Source organism: Anas platyrhynchos, chromosome 3, assembly GCF_047663525.1.
Source record: "Anas platyrhynchos isolate ZD024472 breed Pekin duck chromosome 3, IASCAAS_PekinDuck_T2T, whole genome shotgun sequence".
NCBI lineage: Eukaryota > Metazoa > Chordata > Aves > Anseriformes > Anatidae > Anas > Anas platyrhynchos.
The window spans coordinates 56,260,927-56,284,052 of NC_092589.1; the positions used below are offsets into that span (position 1 = coordinate 56,260,927).

General features: G+C 38.5%; 1 long non-coding RNA gene across 10 annotated transcripts in view; it reads right to left on the reverse strand.

The window, feature by feature from the left end:
- LOC106016692 (uncharacterized) overlaps positions 1-23,126 on the reverse strand; it is a 255,490-nt gene that overhangs the window by 100,345 nt on the left and 132,019 nt on the right. For 8 of the 10 annotated variants that reach the window (XR_011808324.1, XR_011808331.1, XR_011808325.1 and 5 more), the window contains one exon: positions 18,580-18,756. The exons of the other annotated variants lie outside the window; for them this stretch is intronic. This is a non-coding gene — a long non-coding RNA (uncharacterized lncRNA). The remainder of the gene's footprint in view (positions 1-18,579; positions 18,757-23,126) is intronic. 10 annotated transcript variants of the gene reach the window in all.

A 23,126-nucleotide genomic window follows, 5' to 3' on the forward strand; every position in this document is an offset into this window, starting at 1 on the left:
AACACTTGGTTATATAGAACTTTGTTGTAACTGAACAAAACGCAGTCAAGAACATGCCTCAACTTACCTGAAAATTCTTCAATTATTTGTGTAAAAAAAATATTTAAGAAAATGAATTTCTGTCCTGTCAGTAACAAGAATTCTCAAGAAGCATGCAGAATGAATAAAGGTATCATGACTGAGAATTGGGGTATTATTTATGCTGCATGGTAAGGGAAAGTAAGAGGGCATTAGGCCAACATAATAATCAGTCTCACATGAGCTTATATTGAGATTATGGGCACATTTTTGCTTGTAACATATCTCCTCACTGATATTACTTAGATCTTTGGTCTTCTGAGGTGAAAAATCTTCTTTGTCGACCCTTTTGTATCACTGAACACCATGTCTACAAGATAATTTTCCATCTGTCCCTGCTTCCAGTAAAGTAAAAGATAGTCGCATGATTTCAGCCCTAACTGTGCCCTGACAGACACAAAGCACCTGTAGACATAATAACTTTACCAAACTGGCATAAAGATATTATCCTCAACCATACCTAAATATGTATGTATATGTATGTGTGTTTATATTGATATAGATATAGATATATAGATACTCATTTTCAGGGCTTTTTTGATATACAAATTTAAACAAAACAAAACAACAACAACAACAAAAAAACTAGCACAAATGTTTTTTGAGGTCAAAATTGAGAGTAAAACCTAAGACAGATGTTACTTTCTGCCTTTCTTATTACCTTCTAGTTTTCTCGTACAAACTATTCAAGACATTTGTTTATTGATCCAGTATCACACTCAGGTAAAATTAACTGGCTTCATAGAACACTAGAAACATTCATACATTTCCTCTGATGATAACTGAAGAGTCCAAAAAACGTGTTTTAGTACTTTGAAAGGGAGTTTGACATTGAAAAGTCGCTTTCTTTAATCACTACCTGTGTATCCTGATTACAGTGCTATACGACCGACACTTGTCTTAGCAGCCATCTGTGTAACAAATGAGCAGAAAGCCCTTATGACCATCTAGACATATACTAAAATAACCAAGAATTTGTGTTGGCTCCAGCACACTTTCCACCTTTGAATATGTTCAGATTTTAAGTGAACCTAAATCTCTAAGGTTAGATTACAGTAAATGCACTAAATTCATAAACATGGAAAGTTTTTTGTTTTGGTTTAAGGTAGAGGCATGGGCTTATAAAGATAGACAGGAAAAAAAGAGAAATGTAAATACATATTGAGATAACAGAATGCAGTTCAGATGTTATAAAAGCTGAAGGAATTAGATTGCCTTTTCCAAAACTCACCAGTCTCTCATGGGTGTCATATTTCATAAAGCTCATTACTCCACCATGTACTTTTAAGTGTATTAGGCAAACTGTCACTTCTGTTTAAAATTCATTGGCCCACATGAAACTTCTGATCCTTCCCAATAAGAGTAACAGGCTAAAGATGTCTCATATATTCTCGTATGCAAGAAAACAACAGGGCTGAGTAAGGCCCCCCCAGTCAAACTGAAGAGTAAGAAAGCAGTGCACAGGCAATGGAACCAGAAACATTTGGCTGGGATGAGTAGAGGGATGCCACCTGGACATGTAGGGAGGCTGAAGTACTCAATTTTTTCCCCTCAGTCTTCATTGGTAATCAAGCTTCCCACATCTCTCAAATTTTTCAGTTCCCCAAACTTCAAGGCAGGAACTGGAGGAGTGCAGTCACTTGTACTGTAAGTGAAGATAAGGTTCAAGACCTTCTAATGAAACTGAACTGGTAGGTTTGAGATCATGGTGGGTACTGCCAATCCCCAGCATCAGTATAGACTTGGGAATGAATGTCCAAGCAGCCCTGCAAAGAAGGACCTGGCAGTACTGATGTATGAAAAATAAGACATGAGTTGGCAGTGTGTGCTTGCAGCCCAGAAAGCCAGTCATATCCTGGGTTGCAACAAAAGAAATCATAGAAATGTCACTAGTAGTTCAAAGGAGGTGATTCTCCCCCTCTTCTCTGCTGTTCTGAGACACCAACCAGAGTACTGGGGCCTCCAGAACAAGAAAGACATGGACCCTTTAGAGCAAGGAGGAGACCAGAGGAGGGCCACAAAACATTTTTAGAGGGTTGGAATACCTCTCCTACAAAGAAAAGCCGACAGATTTGGGTTTGTAGAGCCTCGAAAAGGGAAGATTCCAGGAAGACCTTATCAGAGCATTTTAATACTAAAAGGGGGCTTATAAAAACATGAAGGGAGAATTTTTAAAAGGGCATGTAATGATAAGGACAAGGGTAATGGTTTTAAACTGAAAGAGTGATTTACATTAGATATAAGGAAGAAATTCTTCACTATGAGAGTGGTGTGGCACTGAAACAGGCTGCCCAGAGATGTTGTGAATGCCCCTTCCCTGGAAGTGTTCCAGGTCAGTTTATATGGGGCTTTGGGCAGCTTGATCTTGTGATAGATGTCCCTGCCCATGACAAGATTGTTGGACTGGATGACCTTCCACCCAAACTATTCTATGATTCTATGATTCTGTGATTCTGTGATTCTATGGCTTTGTTCCTTTGAAACCCTTCTATGAAAGACAAATACAGAAGATATTGCACATGTTTAATAGACTTCTCTATAGATGAGATTCCTAAAATAACCATTCTAAAGGTACTGAGTTCTCGTGTCTTGCTTTCTCAAAGAAGGGTGGAAAGGCCTAACCTGGAAAGGAATTCTGTGGGGGGGGGGGGGGGGAAATGTCCTCAATGTTTGTCTGAGAGTTTTTTTTTCTGTAAAAATAAAGTTTGTTTTATTTTTTTTTATTGTGCCCGATGAAATGAAACATCTCAAAAACGTGTCTTTAGGGATGTAATGGATGAAGACATTGTTCACTGTAGTGAACTTGCTAACTTGTATGCAAAGTTTTGTACTTAGACTATTGCTAATTTTAGAAAAACTTTGAGACTTTAAAAAAAGATCAAGCAAACAATTGCTTCCAGCAGGATAGACATTTATTCACAGACTCTGAACAACCTATGCTTTATCTCAAAGTGCACACATAAAACAACATGGCACTTAATTCATCTACAGCCCCACTGCCTTGCTTGTTCAAATGTCATTATATTTTAGTCCAAATGAAAATAGGGTTTGATTTACAATAATAATAATGATCATTTATACAACATTTTTCAAGTAAGGATGGCAGATCACAGGATAAACTTAGAACTATTTATATAGGGATTGCTTTGCCAGTATGTAAGCCCACCAAAACGAAAGGTGATAGCCTTCAAAAAACAGCTGGACAAATATTATCCAGCATATACATTATCTTAATTAATTTTTACCTTTTTTCTCGACTAATTTATTAGAGTAATTTTTTTTTGCAGTAGTAGTAATCAACCAGCTGTATAGCTCTGCAAATACTGCTCATGGAATAAATCACTTGACGGATAATGACAATTTTAATAGAAACATTTACTTGGCAAATATTTTTTCTGATAATTGAGGAGCTGAGCTTTAAAAATCATGCAATAACATTGTGTAGTCATTCTAGACAGACATAAAAAATACCTTTAAGTGAAATTGTAGGAAGAATTTTACACAGCAGGAAGTAATTAACCAAATGGAAATATGGCCATAATAGTGAGATTAACACTTTTAACTTGTGAAAAGTTGTCCACGTTCTTTAATTGTTAGATATGCTCTAAGATCTTGCCTCATATCTCATCAAAAGAATCTTTAACCAGGTCTATCTGTACTTCTAAAGAAATTCTCGCTTTTGAAAAGGATTGGCTTGCACAAGACTTTAGCTGAACAAATCCCATTAACAGCAATGAGAGTCACTCAGCTAAATCCCCCGTGCCCCAGAATGGAAACAACAGCATAAGCGATGTGCAAGTTCTTACTCCTCTGAAAATGTAAAGACATGAAATAGAAGGGAAACAGCTTCTTCTGTCACAGATGCATGATCATCTTAAAGTACCGTACACCCTCCTGGAGAGAAAGGAAGGAAGTGAACAAAAGGAAGGATATGGAAGGAAAGGAGAGGAAGGCAGGGAAGGATGAGAAGATTCTAGGAAACAAGGAAACAAGGAAGGAAAATGCATGTGCATGAAAAGCAAAATTATAACAAAACAAAGGGCATCACCTATACCTTCTACCAAATATACCTGCATTTTGTGTTCCAAATGAATTCTTTGGGCTGCCTGGTCTCATCCTTTTCTTTTGAAGTTCTTTCTGGATTTGGTTCTTATCTAAGCAGTTCACGCATCCCTATTGAAATGCTCGAAAATGTAGCAAGGTGTGAAGAGGAACAGAAGATTAAGCAGAGCTGTAGAAAATACCCATTTATTCATCTTTCAAAGGCAGTAGAAAGGGAGTTGAACACATCTTTATTCTTCTGTGAGAGGATCCTATTGTTCATCTTGTTCTAATTATGAAATTTGAACTTAAAAGGAAGAAAGAGAACACCCTTCTGACAGTGTGCAGTACATATTTTCTGGAAATAATTCTTATAGAGATATATGTCAACTCTATGTATCCAAGAATGACCCAACAGTCAAAAAGCAACATACAGAAGCATTTGATACAATCTACAAAGCTGCACTTCTTGATCTATTTGTGTTCCAGACAGATTAGAGAACTGCGTGGCAGAAGAAGAAAACATAGCTAATCTTTCGTGACTGCTAGACAGTGCTGCAGAAATGTAATTGCAGAACCAGAAACTCCATGAAAAGAATGCCATGCCATTTACCACAATTCAAAATGAATCCAATTATTCCTTAATCACACTAAAGGGCATGTTCTTCTAGCACAAATAAAAAGAAAACTGTAGGAATTGAGTCTCCAATAAAAATCCATGCAATTTGTAGAGTGAATCTTTTCTTAACAAAAAAATAATACATATACACATATATATGTCAAGAAAATACTGAAATACTTTCCACTGCTACAAGTCTACTCGAATTGTCACCTCCTTCTCCCCCCTCTATCTAATAAATAAGTAAATAAATATATAAAAAAGCTAGAATATATAATTATTCCTATTAGCCTGAAGACTAAAGGAAGGAGAAAGAAGGGCCATTGTTGTTAGATCATCTTGAGTAAGTTTGAGTTCATTGCTTTCCAAAGGGCTCTTCTGCAACTCTCAGATTGATACATAAGTGGCACTTTCATCTCTAGGTAAAGTGCTTCAAGTAAGGAGATACAAAGAGGCTGGGGACAATAGCATGGAGTAAGGTACTTCCCTCTTCTGTCTAGTAATCAAGTGTGACATTGACAGTTCTGCAAATATTTCTTGTACGTGTTTGGATTGGAAACAATAACATCTGTAGTTCTTAATAAGACATGAAGTAAAGTTTTCATTAGCAATTGCATATCCAGAAACAACTCAGGACAATGTCCTTCTCTGCTCAGTCATTTCCAACATTTCCACAGACTTTAGATGTGTGTTCATTTACTCCTTTACTCACAGCCACAATGTCTCACACAGAAAGTGTGAGTTACACACAGCTGAATCCTGCCTCATGCTGGCTCATACCTTGCACTTGACAGCATTATACCGTCTTTTCTGCAAAGATCCTGTGTACATTAACAGGGAAGGATATGACTCTGGCTCTTGGTTTCATGCAGGCAAAACATCCACAGGGAAGGAGTCTTCTCCAATCACTCTTCAGCTGATGGTTAGTAAAATTCATTACTTTCCATTGACAATGCTTTCATGAGAGGTACAGCAGATAATGAACACCTCAGTTCTTTCCCATCTTTACAACCAAATAACCCCTTTCAGAACACCTAAAATACAAGGAATAAACTAATAGCTTGTATTATTGGAGTTAGTTTGGAGTCATCTTCTGCTGGGTACACATGGTCTATATACTCTTTTTCCATAAGCATCCTTTGCAACCCCATTGAATCAAGACTTTGCTTATCAACTGCCAGAAGAAAACATTTGTGCTCCCACAAAATAAGCTGAATTTAGCTAACTTGCTTTTCAGATATGAGAAACTCTATTGTAAAAGCTTTAGACAAAAGGTTCCTGGTTGGAGTCACTTCGCAGCAGGAGCCATTTACATTTTATTGTTAAAAAAAAAAGTAAACAATAGCACTGCAAAACTGAGAATGAAGCTTTAAATTCACTCAGTAGGATCCAAATGTGGAAGATTCAATCTATCTGTAGCTAGACAATGGTACAACATAACTGGCTTCCTTACATGATATGTGGGTGAAAAATCTTGTTTCTATCAAAGCATAGCTATTCTCACCTGTATTTGTCTGCGTAGGACTGTAGCCCTGTTCACAGCAGACAGCCCTAGTTTTCAAAGTGACTTTCCCCTGCACAAGACATGTTGCAGTGCCTGGGCATGTTCAGAAAAGCCTTCAGATCTATGATGTCTGTCTGCTAAGATAGACTTAATAACAACAACAAAAAAAAAAGCACCTTGGCCAACTTCCAGAGTATTTTGTCTGTCTCAGGTCACCATTGTGACCATATTTACAGAAAGTACTTGATCACTATTGTCCTATTAAACCAATAACAGGCTGCTAATGTTTGGCTGTGCTTGTATCTGTTCATAACAGCTCTTATTATTCTTACACATATGATCCACCCCAGCAGAGAGGGGTGAGAAATCACTGCAGTCCTTTCCAAAGCTCAAATTCCATGTTATTCTGGAGTAGAGAAGCTTTGATATGAAGATGATTTTCTGATAGAGCTCATCTGTAATAGATATCACTGGATTTTCAGTCATTTCCTTGCCCAGCTGACCTATAAAAATATCCTAACTTAAAATGGAGCTTTCTTATTTACTTTCTGGATCACCTTTTCTTTAAAATGCTCATACGACTTAATAAAAAACAATTTAATGAGTTCTGTGATACCACCATAAAAACCTGTCTTCTGTAGGTATCATACCAAGTATAATTATAAGTAATTATTATCCCACACACAGACTGAATTCAAAATGAAGTCCTTCAACACAGAATTTGATTGGAAACAATTTAAAAACATGAGGTATATTTAATTATCTATATTATGATAGTGCCTAGGGGCCCTAACTGAGATAGGGATCTTGTTGTGATATACTTTGGAGAAACACATAGTAGGAGAGTTGCCTCAGTTTGCAGTCTAACTGAACAAGGTGGCAGCAAATGCAAAGGGGAGCAGATTAAACAACTTGACCCCGCTCAGTAGCTCTGAGACCTGAGCTCCCTTGATTCCCCTTTCAGCTGCTACTCTTTGGCTCTCATTGTCTTTCCACTGCAAGAAGAGACAGACTGTCAGGATGGATGGGTACACAAGCCTCTGTACATGACCTACTCGGTGATGCATGTCACATGGATTAATGTGTATACACTTAGAGTTCTGAAATGTATGCTTACAATCCTAAAAATATTTGTTCAGGCTATAGAGGAATTCAATATTTCTCTTAAATGTGGTAATCTAGCCAAATACCTTAAAAGTTAGAAGCTAATCAGGTTGAAATTAAATAAGAAAACATTATCAAAGTCATACACAAATACAGGTCTTGACATCAACATGGAAAACGAACCATTCCAAATTTCACCACATAGTTCCTATTCAAGAGAAAATTTCTAGCCAGCTAAACCTTTCCATTGTCAAACATGTGATAAGTCCCAAATTCTAACAGCAAGCATGTCCCAAAATGATATAAATAAAGCAATACAACATTTACTGGCCCACACGTCAGCTGGACCAGATGGCATCTCTATACATTTTTAAACAATACAACATAATATTGTATTAACACATGCTTGCATAAGTATATGTAGAGATACAAGACAATAATAATACTTGACACTAATCCTGAGGAAATCAACACGGAAAATAACTTGCCTAGTAGAGGCTAGCAAAAGCCCTCAACAATGATAGCAAAATACTACTATATATCTGTGATAAAAGATTTCTACCTCTTTGCCTGACATTCTCATTGACTTGCTAAGTATTGCTTAACAGTGCACTACTAACATCAATATTAAGGAGTTGTTAAATATTCTACATTATTTATGATATGAAAATATGAAAAGCTTCTCAGTCTTGAATCCACTAAAGCTCTACAGAGTCTCCTCAAAGTATTTACATTCCCCTTCAGAAGTGTTAATGCTTCTGTTTGGAGGTTGAACACAGCTTTTTTACCAATGTTACAAAACTGCCTCAGGTTTGCTAGAGAGAGGTGTCCACCAGTTCTGTCCTCATGTCTTTGGAGCCAACCATCAGACCACCCTCCTGTGGGCCCTATCCTGGGTAACCTTTTCAGGCACTTCCTTCTCTGCAAAAGGACAAACTGACAGGTATCTACTTTGCACCAAGGGCATGCTGGTGTCTCTAAAGCATGCAATATTTTTGAACAAATTAAGGAAGAGAAGAGAAGAGAAGAGAAGAGAAGAGAAGAGAAGAGAAGAGAAGAGAAGAGAAGAGAAGAGAAGAGAAGAGAAGAGAAGAGAAGAGAAGAGAAGAGAAGAGAAGAGAAGAGAAGAGAAGAGAAGAGAAGAGAAGAGAAGAGAAGAGAAGAGAAGAGAAGAGAAGAGAAGAGAAGAGAAGAGAAGAGAAGAGAAGAGAAGAGAAGAGAAGAGAAGAGAAGAGAAGAGAAGAGAAGAGAAGAGAAGAGAAGAGAAGAGAAGAGAAGAGAAGAGAAGAGAGACGAAAAGAAAAGAAAAGAAAAGAAAAGAAAAGAAAAGAAAAGAAAAGAAAAGAAAAGAAAAGAAAAGAAAAGAAAAGAAAAGAAAAGAAAAGAAAAGAAAAGAAAAGAAAAGAAAAGAAAAGAAAAGAAAAGAAAAGAAAAGAAAAGAAAAGAAAAGAAAAGAAAAGAAAAGAAAAGAAAAGAAAAGAAAAGAAAAGAAAAGAAAAGAAAAGAAAAGAAAAGAAAAGAAAAGAAAAGAAAAGAAAAGAAAAGAAAAGAAAAGAAAAGAAAAGAAAAGAAAAGAAAAGAATTCTATTTCTTGCCTTTCTAAAGCCAGTAGCAGAGAAGTACCTTTTATTCCATTATGGCAGTCCAGTCAAACCAATTATATTGGTATTTCTTTCCTAATGAATGTAAATATCCAGATAAACTCATAAATCTTTGTCTTGTCTAATGAACATTTTTGACATGCCAAATTTAGCTGCTGACTCAAAATATCTTACAAGAAATTAAAATCCCTTAAATTTCAAATTGAAAAGAATCTATAGCAACTCCTCCACAAGCTGTCCTGCCCTCCTTCTAAGAGCTGGTTTTTCTCTTTCCCCATAAAACCCTCTCCTGACTTTGTCATCCACCCCCTAACCTGACACTGAAGCATAGGACTTGCAGAATCCATTTAGTGGCCATAATTCAGTTGCATGAAAAAATTCTGAAATAAAAATTTTCAAGACAGTATATAAAAAAATAGAAGTATGTCAAAAACCTGAAATGTCAAAAGGTCATTTGGTTTCCAGATTGAAGGTGTCTGGCTGTGTCCTTTGGTTTTCTTTCATGACATGTTTCAGAAGGGTAATACCACCCACACCCACACTAATAAAAAGCCGGAAACACAAAATTCATTTTTCAAAAATCCCAAACACTTTAGTTCTTAGTTCAAGATTTTGTTTATTTGCTTGCTTAAATGGTGAGAAAATCTGAGTTAAAGGTGTCAAGTTTTGGGGGAGAGGGGTGTTTTTGTGGTTTTTGTTTTGTTTTGTTTTGTTTTTCCAGAATCCCCTGTTGAAAAGAAATTCTCTTTTCTAATCAGTCCTGCCTGCCAACTAGGTGTGTCATCAATTCAGTGGCAAATTTGTGACAGACCATCTTGTTGAAATTTTGGCAGCACACTGCTACATGTGAGCATTCACAGAACACCAGTGTTTTCTAGGCTCACTGCCAAATGAATGCTTGGGAGAATGTATGTATATACTGTATTCCTGCAGTCTTCAAAGGATTAGCTTTGAATTACCTGAATTGTTTTGAGTTTGAGACATCATTAGGTTATATTAAATTACAAAATATGTAAAAATAAGAGCCTGCACTTGCTTGAACTAGCAACTCTGCCACTTTTACCTTTGTGACTTTATCTGTGATGACATTTGCTTGTTTGTGCTCTTCTATTTAACAATTCTTCCAGGAGTTGCTTTTCTTTTTTCTCAGACTTGATTTTCAGCTTCATTGTTTTGCATTTTGCTTGGCTGCATAAAAGATGGGTACATCCCTTGCACTCTTTGAGAATGGGATTTTTTCCAAATATTATTTATTTTGGGTCTTCCCAACATTGTTTTTAAGGCTTTTTCATCTAGCATCTTTTTTTTTTTTTTTTTTTTTAACCAAATCTATTTACTCCCACCCTTGAATGTCACTTCAGCCTTCTCCTCCTCTCCTTTCCATTTTTATCTCTCTCCCTCTATTGCCTCCGTTTCCCCATTTATATTATCACCACCTTTCTTTAACACTAGCTTCTTGGAGCAGCATATTGATTTTACCTCCAGGAAGCTGAACTAAAACTAGAAATAAATTGTTCTGAATATTTCATTTTTCTTGAATAGGAGCTGAGCCTACATAACTATTTTGAAATGTTATTGACCTCAAAGCAATGCCAAACCAGAATGGTTTCTGTTGCCACTGAGTTCAGACTGAAACTGAACCAAAAGATGCTCTGGTTTAATTGCCTGCCCACATACACATCCGCAGTGCTTGCTTACCCTCACTCCCTACTCTCACACACCATCACTGCTATTTGTTGCCATTCTGTCATTCCCCATCTCACATCTGCTGTTCTCTCCCCTCATCCCCAGCTACTGCTGTCTCCAGACTTCATCTATACCTTACCTTCCTTGTCTCTGTATTTCACTCCCTCCAGATCATGGCTCTCACACAGACAGGGATGTCTCTTTATATAATTTGTTACTTCCACAAACAGTCTCTCCTATTTCAGTCATCACTGAGATCTCTTCTTCCATTTCTATCTGCTCACCTTTTCCCACTTTTCCTCCTTTGAACATGGATGTCAAAGAGTTAATTTTATATCTCTTCCTCTATGTTTATATTACCTACTTCAGTTTTCATTCTTCACCCAAGATTCCCCAGACTCTGCTCTTGCTCTCTACCATTTGTGGGTGTCTTACGACATCATCCACCAGTCCCTCAGAAATACACAGTCACCCACTTTTTCTAGGACAATTCTTTTTCAGCTGGTGGAGAAAATTGTCAGTTGTGACAGTGTCTGTGAGCTCTTTATCTCTTCCTTTCATTTGGACAGGACATTAACTCTGGCTGGGTTGTATATAGCTACAAGGCAATCATCTTCCCTGCTTTCCATTCTCATTAAAACAACAGTGCAGCTTCATGATCTGAATCAGTTGTGCCAGAAGAAACACTGGGCTGCTCAAGTGGCATCTGCTGTCTGTCCATGCAGCAGGCCCCCATGTCCTCTGTTTTGTCACCGGTAGATCATATGACATCTTGTCTTGCCTTACTTTCCTTTCTCTCCCCCTCCCTTTTCTCACAGCATTTCCAAAGAGTGCATCTTCTTTTTCTTTAGCCCTCATGTGGTGCTCTTTCTTCAATCCTGTCTGTCCAGACTGCTGCTTTAAAGGTCATCTCTTTCATTTTTAGAGGAAAGTCTGTCATGGATTATCCCTCACTCTTCTACCATCTCTTCCTCTGCACCAAGAGTAAGTCTCTTAAGAGACTCTTACCCATAACAGTTTCCCGTTGGCCATTTGCATGGTTCTCAGACTGATTTTTCAAATCCATTCATCTTTTGCTTTCCACTCTCCCAGATGCTCAGGAGCCACTCTCTATAAATAACTACAAAACAGTTCATTACCTTCTTTTAAAACTCTCTTGAAAGCCCTCCTTTTCCGTGATTTGACAACATTCAGACTTCTGGTATGCTGAGGTCACTGCCTATGATGCTGACTAATATTTTCTGTGTTTCCTGGTGTTCCTCCATCTGCCTGTCTCCATCTGTTGTTTCTTTGCTTATCCTTGTGAGCTGCTCAGAGGAGGGACTGACTTGCTGCTCCCCGCTTGTGCAGCTGCTGCAGCCCAGGGTTCCCAGCCGAGGCTCGAGCCCATAGGTGCTCTGCTCCCACAGATCACACACGATGAACCAGCCCATGCCTTGCTGAGGATCTTCCCACCTGCTGTATTGGGAGGTTTTGGTCAGGCTGCCGTCAGGCTGACTGCTGGCTTAGGCAATCTTTTACCTCTGGCGCCTTATGTTCAGGCATTGCTTATAGTCGCTGGTGGAAGTTATTTCATTGACCTCACTTAGTCAATATCACAAAACACCAAACAATTTGGCAGAATAAGATTCCCTCTGTGGGATAGCTTCCCCACAGCATGTGTCTGTCTCAGGGCCAGCTTTGCTAGTCCATCCATTAAATTCACTCAGAAAATTACAGTGAGAAGGTAGGACATAAAGTGACCCATTTGCCCGTTGCACTACTCTAAGCCTTTTTATTTGCTGCAGTATAAGTAGGGACCAGTGAAGAAAGATGATTTAGCATAAAAACCTGCCCAGCATGCTGATATGAATACTATGAATAGATCAGTGTTAGACACACAGGACAGGTCATGACAGTGTAATGGCTGTCAAAGAGGAGGTTGCTAACGCCTCAGCTGAACTAAATTAATTCTCCCCAGGTCTCTCTCTGAACAGTTAAAGACACAAACTGGAATTCTAGCAATAAACTCTGGAGTGGGTCATACAGGAGGATGATGGCTTAGATGCAGGTGGGAAGAGCATTAGGAACATGGATGCAAGGCTAGCAGATAAAGGGGAAGATGCACACAGCTGGTCCTTTATTCACAGGATGTCCTTTATTCACAGGATGGCAAAGGCCGATAAAATTTTGACATCCTAAATTGAATTACCAGAAATCCAAACATGAGCATATTGTATTAGACTTCCAGCTTCTGCTGCCTCCAATGAAGGGGAAAAAGCGATTTAATTTTTTGGACAATTGGATTCCAGAAATCCCAGATACCAGAAGATATGACGCAGAGGATCTGTAAGCTGGATGAAATCATTGCCCAGGTTACAAGAAAACTATGACAATGCAAGTTAACAAATAATTACTTTCTGTGGGGGAAAAGAGGTTGTAGTGTCACCTCTGTCTAGCAGTGTTCAATACTTTTACACATGTGCTCCCTGTCAAAGAGCATGGTGGCAATAGCACAGCTAAACAGCTCTCCACCCTCTTCATACCGAGGTTGCATGCATCCTGGTGACATTTAGCATGATATTTTTGATTACCATCTCATATGGTAAACTGTTTAATTTGCAGCTCACTAAACGCAATCTCTTTAACCTTATAAGGCTGAGCACTGTTCTGTTCTCATTCAAATCCCCCTTATGAATTCATTCCTTTGAAGCTCACACATTTAATAGGTGAAAAATTACAAAAGAGAGAAAACAAAAGGTCTAGCTGAGCTCTTTCCTCTGAGTTTCTCATGGCATGTCACCAAATCCCAGGTGATACGATTACAAAGGTCCTCAAGAGAACAGGAAGTCCTCTTGTCCAGTTCAGCTGTGTATGAATTTGTTTAAAAGTTCCCCATTGCAGTGGGGATAGCAGAAAAATCTATCTTCTTTTTATGCGGTTAGGTCTTTCTCCATTTTTACAGAGACCATAGAAGTTGAGCTACTGCAGCAAACTCTACAAGTAATTTGTTTTCCAAGTGCCTTCCACTGGGAGAAAAGAAATTATTTGATTTCATCATGATTTTTCTCCTACATTTACTAATGCATTTTCTCAGGTATATACTAACACTTTTATCCCCTGAACATGTTTAGACAGGCTTTCAGTCCTTCATTCATATTAAGCTGGCATACACATAAAGTTTTCCAAATTTAGAACCATTTGGAAATGTAATTAGTGTTGTTTGTCCTTACCTCTAAACAGAGAAGACAAATGTTGAATAAGACATAGATAAGGTAATACCTTTACTTCTCAGTTATCCAGCACATAGTTCATGAATAATTTAAAGCTATAGTTCAAGCCTTTCTAAATAATGAGAGGCTTTAAAACATTTTCATTCTTAAGCTTCTCACTACATACATTTTATAAGAGATCCTAGCCCATCAAGTTTCTTCCAAAGGTTTCAGGTTAGAAGTCCCAAAATGGAACAAAACTGTTACCATTGCTATATTTTAGGACCTTGTTATGGCTTTAAATTAAGTTAATATATCTTTATGTCTTGTTATTTAGACTTGACCAAAAGCTTCTCTTACAAGGCAACAGTTCCATTCATTTAGGAATTTTGTTCCAATACTTGTAAGTCTTTCCAGGAGGAACTGTTCAGGAGCTAAGAACAAATGCAAACAAATACAAGAGTAGGAAAACAAAATGTTCAGCTGAACTCCTCCTCCTGGGTATCTTGTCACATCTCACAGAGTTGAAGAAAATAAGACTATGTCTTGAGAGGAAAGTTAGTTCAATGCACACTAGGATCTGCAGGACACCAGCAAGATGATCTGATATATTGCAGAAACACAGTCAGGATCAGGATGCAAAAATGAATTTCTGATCTTTATGTAGCTTGGTTTCCAGCCTCCTCATCACACTTATTTTACATTATTTTGTAATGTAAAGCATTCTTTGGACATTATTCCAAATTGTTTGCTCAGGATTTCTGAGGAAAATACATCAGTGACAGCTTGTTTCACACAGGGAATCGTGAGGGATGGACAAAAAATCCTCCTTCCCTCTACATACTGGAGATCACTTGGTGGAAGTCAACTTCTCCAGCCTCAGCCCAAGGCCTGCAATGGGCAGAAGGGCTTCTAGGAGCATTCTCTTGGGACTTCTGCCCCTACAGTTCCCTTCCTGGCTTCTCAGCTTTCTGTTCCTATTTATCTTCTGTCTCTTTATGATGGTCAGCTCTTCACACCAAAGAAACTACAGTGAAGTATGCATGTCCACAGCTCGGTGAAAACCTGTGCAAACACATGGCCTCAGCTCATCTTCCAGCTTTGCCAAGCTGGTTGGTGACTCAAGCATCAGTTCTCACAGCACCGTCTGCCATTAAGCAAAGGGAGATTTAAGCTCTTACACTTAATGAGAAAGCAAAGCAGGCAGCACTCTGTCCAAACACTGACCAGTGAGCAAACTCGCACTCCCTGGAAGCCCTCCAGCCACTGCTTTCTGCAGAGCTCTTCCAAGAAGAGCTATGTTGGAACTGTTCCGCTCAGACCCAGAGTCCAAACTATATCTAATTATAATTAAGCAATATCATTGTGGAAAGCATATTCCAATTACATTTGGAAGAACTGCTGGGTAGCAAAAACCTCCCAGAAAATCTTCAGAGAATTTTGGCTCAGCCAGGGGGTCAAAAAACAAAACCTTGTATAACAGCTCACCATTTGTTCTTCACTTTAAAATTCTGCCTCAGCACAGAGAGGGGAGTGACACAAAGAGAGGAGAACTTGAACTCGGAGCCTCAGAGTACACCAGCATTTTTTTCTTGCTTGATTGTGTACTAAAACTGCCTGTAAAGTCAATAACTTCCCATGGCTTCACAGCAAAAAGGAAAGATTAAAAAAGAGCCACGGTCCTTTGAAGATGTGGAAAGCAGTAAGTGAGCAGGCTGAATCCTCTTTGGATTTGAAAGTCTATGCAGTGCTAACAGTTCTACTTTAAGGTGTCAAAATTGCCTTAAATCTTTACCTTTGTTATATCCTGCTGTTACAGACATATAATAGAATAGGTCTGACTATTCCAAACCATTTAGACAGCATCATTTTTCTTTCAACTTTTTTGAAATATAGCTGATTAGCACCTTTTATTTGTTTGTTTGTTTAATGCACAAGCAATTTTAATTACTTTAATGAGAAGAGCATGGCAATGTAAAGCACAACATGTAACCACACTGCAGATTTTACTGTGGTTGGTGATAGTATACAAACATAAAGTTTCAAAACAAATGAAATATTGAGGCCTCTGTTCATGCAGCCACTAAACTCAGTGCAAAATCATGAGTCCAAAAAGGGGTTAAGAGCAGAAATATTTTGCTACTCTGTGTTTGGAAAACCAGACTGTGCATTTTAAAAGAGAAAGGAAACACCAGAAGGAAGGATGAGCGGGGAGCATCAGATAGAGCGAGACCTGACCTGTGCCACCTTGGCCAGGAACGTGGTCTGAGCTTGCACAGTAACTCCCTGCACACCACAACAAAACTCCACCTGCTGGGAGTCAGCACCTTGTCTCCAAGGCTGAAACCCTAGGAGCTCCCAGGAGAGCAGCAAGACGCTGAGGCCCCACCACAGCAAAAGCAAGTGGCCCAATAAAAGTGAAGAGCTGAGCAGAAAGCAGAAATAGTTCAGAAAACTTCTGAAATAATTTCTCTGTTTTAACAGACTTGATGTTAACCCTTCCTTCATTTAAGTGCAAAGTCAAACAGGTTGGTTAGACCATCACCAGGGACCTAAGCCAGCCCCCTTAGATGTCAAACTGAACAAAAGGGAGTGGGGGGTGGCAACTAACAGATAAGGGGTGGTTGAAGGAGCCCTTCCATGCTGCCTCCTCACTGAGTATGTTATTGCCTCCTCTTCAGCCTGGACCAGAAGCAAGCCAAGCAGCCAGTCAATCTGATCTCCGGGCTCAGTCCCAATCTAGACGTACATTACAGCCATCAAAGGGTTTTCTGCCCTTGGGCATCATCTTTGGAGTGACAGCATCACCACCTTTCTCTCCCTCTTGTCTACTTTTGTAAGGCTTCCATGGATCTGGTAAGAGAAGCTTTTGAACTACAGTGATATATTTCAATTAATAGCAATGAGTATGATTACTACACGCTCATTCATTACATTCAAATATGGTCCCTTTCAGTATTCCAGTTTCCTCCCATCACAGACATCCCTTGGCTGGTCCTATGAATTTTCCAGCCTCCTACTATGGTACTATGAAGTGCTATTCTGGGCTGCATAGACACATTCTTGGCATCTGGTCTCTTCCTTAAGAAACCCCCGCTGTCTCGTGGGGATTGTTGAATTAGTTTGAGGTATAGCTTGAGTGTTGCCCCTGAGCAGACTCCCATAAGTTTCTATCAGAGATTAAACTGTGCTTTAAGCTCCAGGCAGCTAACTTAATGGAGGGCAGGGGATGGTAGATTGAAGCTCAAGTGTAGCTGACCTTCTAGCTCATAAAGCAGTAAAGACTCAAGTATCCCATGCTGCTAATACAAACACCCCTGCCGAAAGCACACAACCGGAGCAGCTGACACAGGAAGAAGAAGCAGACACGGGCTGAGGCACAGGGATAGCTTGGCTTGGGGTTCTGGCAGGGTCCTCGCCCCTGGCTCACCTTCCTTGCCATGCTGCACAGGTAGCTGAGCTGCATGGGAGCTTGCTCCCAAGCTGACACAGGTTAAGGTGCACTTTCTGGGCTTCAGCTTGTCTTAAAACTTGGAGTCATAAATTATTTAAATCAAGTTTTTCTCATTCGCTGGTCTGAGTTTTGAGCAAAACTGTCTTGAAATGGTAGAAATTCTGTGGGGCTACTCAGGTTGGCACTGCAAAGTTGAACCTATGGCAAAACTTACAATGTTTTGCATGAGGACAGAGAATGTAACAGCTCTCCTATAAATCTAACTACTTAACACTTACTATATACATTTTTCATTGTAACTTTTTATGGGTTTCTTAAAGAAATGAGACTTACACAGCTCACTGTCTTCAGCCTCCTGCCTGTCTGTCTGTCAGTCTGTTTCCCTACACCAGTAACTTTTAAACATACTGAGTAACTCCGAAAAAATCTGAAAATTGCATAAATGTCTTAGGAACTTGGCAGGCAAGTTGAGAGAGATCTTGAAGTCCTAACCAAGAAAGAGGCTTGAATAGGAGTTCAATTTTTAATAGAAACCAGCCAATCCAAATGCAAAACAAAAATCAGTAGGAATCTCAATTTTGTAACTTCTACTTTTTAAGGAATTATTTGCTAGACATGCAAGTGACACACTTCGGAATACGTGAGGAAAGATTAACAATAGTTAAGCATCTTGTTAAGCACATGGAGCTTGGCAAAGCAGTGAGCAAGGGACAGGATGTGATAACCACATGAAAGTATCTAAAGCATTCAAATAACAGTGCAGGAAAGAAGTCATGATCACTGCAACTCATGGCAGGCCAAGTATGAGCTCGTAACAGCAATCAACATAAACTTCACACTCCCCTGTCTCAGTAGTGAAACATACATGTATGCAGGAGAGGAGCCCACCATAACAGCTGGTGCCAGTTCTAAAATTCACATTTGAAAGGGATCATAATGATCTGAAATTTCACAGCCAGGTCTAAAATCTGCTCACTCCATGAGACATCCCTCCTTCACACTAAAAATCTCATCCTAAAACCAAGCTAATTTGGCTCCTGAGACTGTGAGGAAAATCCAAGATAAGTAGTCAAATGCCACAAATAGACAGATGTGGTACAAAACTTGGACACCACAGTGATGACTACAGCTTCACAGTGCACAGTGCTACATCCCCCCAGCTGTGACTGATTCCTGAGATGCAGACCCACACCCCTCAGCTCCTTCGTGAGCATTCATTTTGATCAGTAGTACACCTTCCATCCTAAAAGACAACACATTACACACTCAAAGTTTTCACACCCACTACCACTCCTCCTCACCAGATGTATTTTTGTCAAGTAGTTCTCTCTGAATTCCACTCCAGGCATCTGCATGCTGCTGTCATTTTGTCTGCCTGAGGTTAACTTTCTTAGTGTCCTGTTGTCTTCCTTGGTCCAGGAATATAATCCACAGGGATTTCAGGATCCCTTTGCTCTAGTGGCATTTCCAGTTTTTGACTGTGGAAAAAATATCGATGTGAGTTCCTTGAAATCCTTTCCCTAAGAAGTGTCAATAATTACCATCCTGGCACACAGAAAAGAGACTTTGGCAGGTTGCCCAGTAACATCAAACAGGTCTGGAACAGTCACAAAAGCTCAGCTTTCTGTAACATTACCTGACATGATTGTAAGAAATTGCATATCTGACTTCTAGGAAGTTGAAAAAATGATATATTCCTTGCTTAATTTTGGTCAGCCATATAAGAACTTTTTGATACTGTACTACAAGAATTCAAGCATAAAATCAACTACTTTCACTATCTATCTTGTTGTTATTTCAGTGATGAAAGAGAAAATAATTCTTACTGGTCAGGTTCACAAAAATGCCCTGACCAGAGCATTCATGATTTAACTTTATCTTTCTATGAACTGTGAGGTTTTAGCCAAAGCTGCACAAAACTTTCTGCAAACTCAGAGAAGTTTTAAGGATTTTTTTTCTCATTTGGAGCTTCACAAAACCACAAAGGCAAGAATTGCTTTTTTTTTTCTTTACTTTTTGTCAGATAAGCAAAATATCAGAATTTAAATTGTTTGTAAACCACTGAAATCATTTGATTTTGAATCAAAGCCATTACCATAATGATATATGTCAGTGTATATTGTTTGGCTCAAAGTGTCCTTGAGAGGCAAAAGAACTTGAGTGAACCTGACATGGTCTGAAGGGCTGAACAGACTAACTTTCAGCATATTTCATTTCCTATATATGCATCTACTGAGGCCTGAATTGTATCCGTATTTAAAGTTCTTCTTTAAACGTCACTATATTTCCTATCCCAAGGAAAGAAGTTTCCCCATTTGTTTCAGTACAAATTCAGAGTCATTAGGTAGGAAATCCTATGCTGAAGCAAACTATTCTCAAATCAATCTATTAAATATACCCCAGAAGCACTTTTTCTCCATTTCTCAGTGTCAAAATACTCTTCCTTTTATGTTTGCCTTTATATTCTCAATATATGCATTTCTAAGATCATAATGTAAAATTATCCAAAAATCCATTACATGTTCACAGTTTGACCAATGTATTAAATGAGGGAACATTTAATGCCAGAAACACAAAGAGGAGATGAAGCAGAAGTCAATGTACACTAGTAGACAATGACTCTGACAGTTTGTACAGCACTGAAATACCAAATGGGAAAGAAATCTGGCCATAACCCACTGGTCAACAGTAAGGTGTTTTTTTTTCCCACCACAAGACATTTCTAACAGCAGCTAGAGTGAGTGATGAAAAAGTAAATCATATTTTTTGGTTGACCTATGAACTAGGTCATATATTATGATTCTTCTTCTTAATGGTTGTTATAATTTTGCACCAAGCCTCAAGAATCATTCAGACTTCACAAGCACACAAAACTTCCTGTTGCCAGCTCTTAATCAGCCATAAAATAGACATTATAAACCTACAGTTCAACCAGAGAAATCAGCAAGGAGGCAAAGCATCCTTGCAAAAGGATGCTGTGAGAAAAAGCAAGCAGAGCAGTAAACTGTGACTCTTTGTGATGCACCTTCCCATGGCCGTTATCAAGTGATTTTTTTTCTTCTTTGCCTCCCATACATATGTTTCAGTAAATACACAAAAGCCAAATATGTAAATGTATAATACCAAAATTAAGGGCTACCAGGAATTAAGAAATCCTCAGCTGGCACAAATTATCATTGCTTGACTACAGTCACTCTGCACTAGTGGATGAGCCAACTCTATATTTCTACTCCAGCAGTCAAGTGATTCTGGAATCCCACAGCTCTCTTTTCCATTTCTACTGTTTGGTTTTTTGTTTGTTTTGTTTGCTGGTTTTTGCTATCATATCTTCTCCAAACCTGTTCATAAAAAAAGCTGTTATTGTTATTGCAATACACAACTCAATAAAGATAGATTAACAAAAGTATCGTAATAAAAGAACACCTTGGATATTCACATTGTCACCAATTCCATGGTACAAGGTGGTCGGATGGATATGCATGTGCCATTCTGTCACCCTTATCAGACCACCATGAATGTTGTGCTACATTGCTCATATGCACTCATTAGGTAAACGGCTGACTGAAACCTAAAGCTCAAAACAGCAGATGCAAAATAAAAATCTGTTTATGTAAATAAACTGGAGGTCAGACAGGACATTACAAGAAAACTGTTTTCCACCTAGTAGAGACTGATTTGAAACTGAATTTATTTGTGTTACTAAAGAGTTACAGAGATCTGAGAAAAGTATTACAGTACTTACCATGACTAGCAAAAAATTATCTTCAAAATGTGTTTATATTGTTAATATCTTGCTCCCCCTCCTGTGTTTTCCCTCAGCTTTGTCAAGAAAGACTCCATCCCAGCCAAGAGGGAGAAGTTGTGTGGCAGCAATTAGATATTTTCCCCTAAAGTGATCAGTACAATTGATTCTTCAGATCAGTATTACTCATCAGGAAGCTAAATTCTAAAAGCTTTCTGGTCAAAAACAAGCCTCATAGCCTTTGATCTTTGGCATTTCCCAGTCTGTCTGAGTCAACTTGTATAATATGAAAACTAACAGAGATGTGCCAAATGCCAGTTAGTCAGATCAAGAATCATAGGCAAAGCAAACGTCTATGTAAATGTACATGAAGCCTCTGCACTTCTCCAGCTGTTATTGGGAGCTGGAACAGGACTTGAAGTGCATGGTACAGCCCGTCCTTTCTGGGCAGCAGTTCTTCATATAGTTAGAGACCCTGGTTTTCAGGCTCCACAGTCACAGAGATTATTTCTGTCTTTAAAGTACATTCCTAGTTATGTCAAGGACTGGAAGGGGGCTGGGAACTCACAGAAAAAAAAAATAATAAAAAAATCTCTGGTTCTTGACATGGAAGTACCATCTCTCAGGGTAAAGAAATCTTTCAGAACACAGTTATTCCTTTCTTTGTCTCTCTGAGGAGGGTATCTGCAAGGCAGGCAATGTAAGTGGCCTGTTCACACACCCAGAAGGATCCTTTAAAAAATTACCTGTGAAAATTCTCATTCAAAGAAAATCTGCTAATTAATTGAAGATTCGACAGTGGAAGTGGAGGTATTCAGCAGCATTTGGATTCAATGTGGAACCAGGCAAACACATGATATGACAGAAACACAAAGACTAACAGTCTAAACAACAGACCATGTCAGCCCCAGTAGGGATGTCGCAAAGCAAGAACATTCTTAAAGGCAGACTCTGCCATCAAAAAGTTGCCTACCACAAAGTTCCTCTGAGGTTCTCTGAACCAATTTCCTACACAAAAGCTTGTGTTGGGCCCCATTTTATGCATCTAACTGACACTCATTAGCAATATTGTTGTCTCTCCTCAGTGTTGTCCCTGCTTTCTATCTCTCTGCTGTGGCCCAAAAACTCCCTGGCACTTTTGTGTTGACCTCCACTTTCACCTGTCATTTTCATCACAGAGTGAAGACTGTTGTTCTTAGGACTGTTCTATTCATATGAACTGTTTCTAAACTACTATTTCTGTATTAGTCTATTTTGATGGAAACCAATATTTTTACAGAGTCCAACATCTTAGCATTCACAAAATTCTGCTGCTTAAATGGGTTTTAGCTTATTCACATATCTTTATCCTTTTTTTTTTTCTTCATTTCATTAATTCAGTTCTTTTTAAAAAATCACTTTCTTGATACCAATTTCAGGTCACCTCTGTTAATCCAATGCCAACTCTGTTATTGCCATTTATAAAAATGAGATTTTAACATATGAAATAGAAATATTCTTCATGTCACTTTATAAACTACCAAGTGCTTATTCAGACTAAAGCACTGATTTCAAAATCACAGCAAGCAACTAAGACATAATTAAAATTTTTATCCCTACAGATTTTGAGAGATATACATATATATTTCCCTTTCTAAAAATGAAAGAAAATGGACACTTGCATTAGGTTGCTTTTGCTTCATTTTATGTGAGAGCATGAAGAAATTCTTTCTTACAGGTACTAGACATGAGACAGAACAAAAATTAAGATAACAAACAAATATTCTGTTGAGATTTTTATGATCAAGAATTTATTTTGTTTAACACTGATATTTTTCCACACTTTGTTTTGTTTTCCCACTTTTTCTCCATTAGAGTAAGAATAGACTTGACGTGTCTGCATTCAAGAAGAGTTTTCCTCCTGGGACCAAGTCAGTGAAATAGATTCACCCTTTCTCCAGCACAGTGGTCAGTTGAATAAACACCATTTTACTATTCCTGACCCATGTGTGACCCTTCCCACACTGAAAACAGGACTAGTTGGTGAAATAAGCACTTTGGATAATCGTTTTAGGGATATATTTTGTCCATGGTTTTAACTGGACTTCTCTATTCAAGACCCTTTAG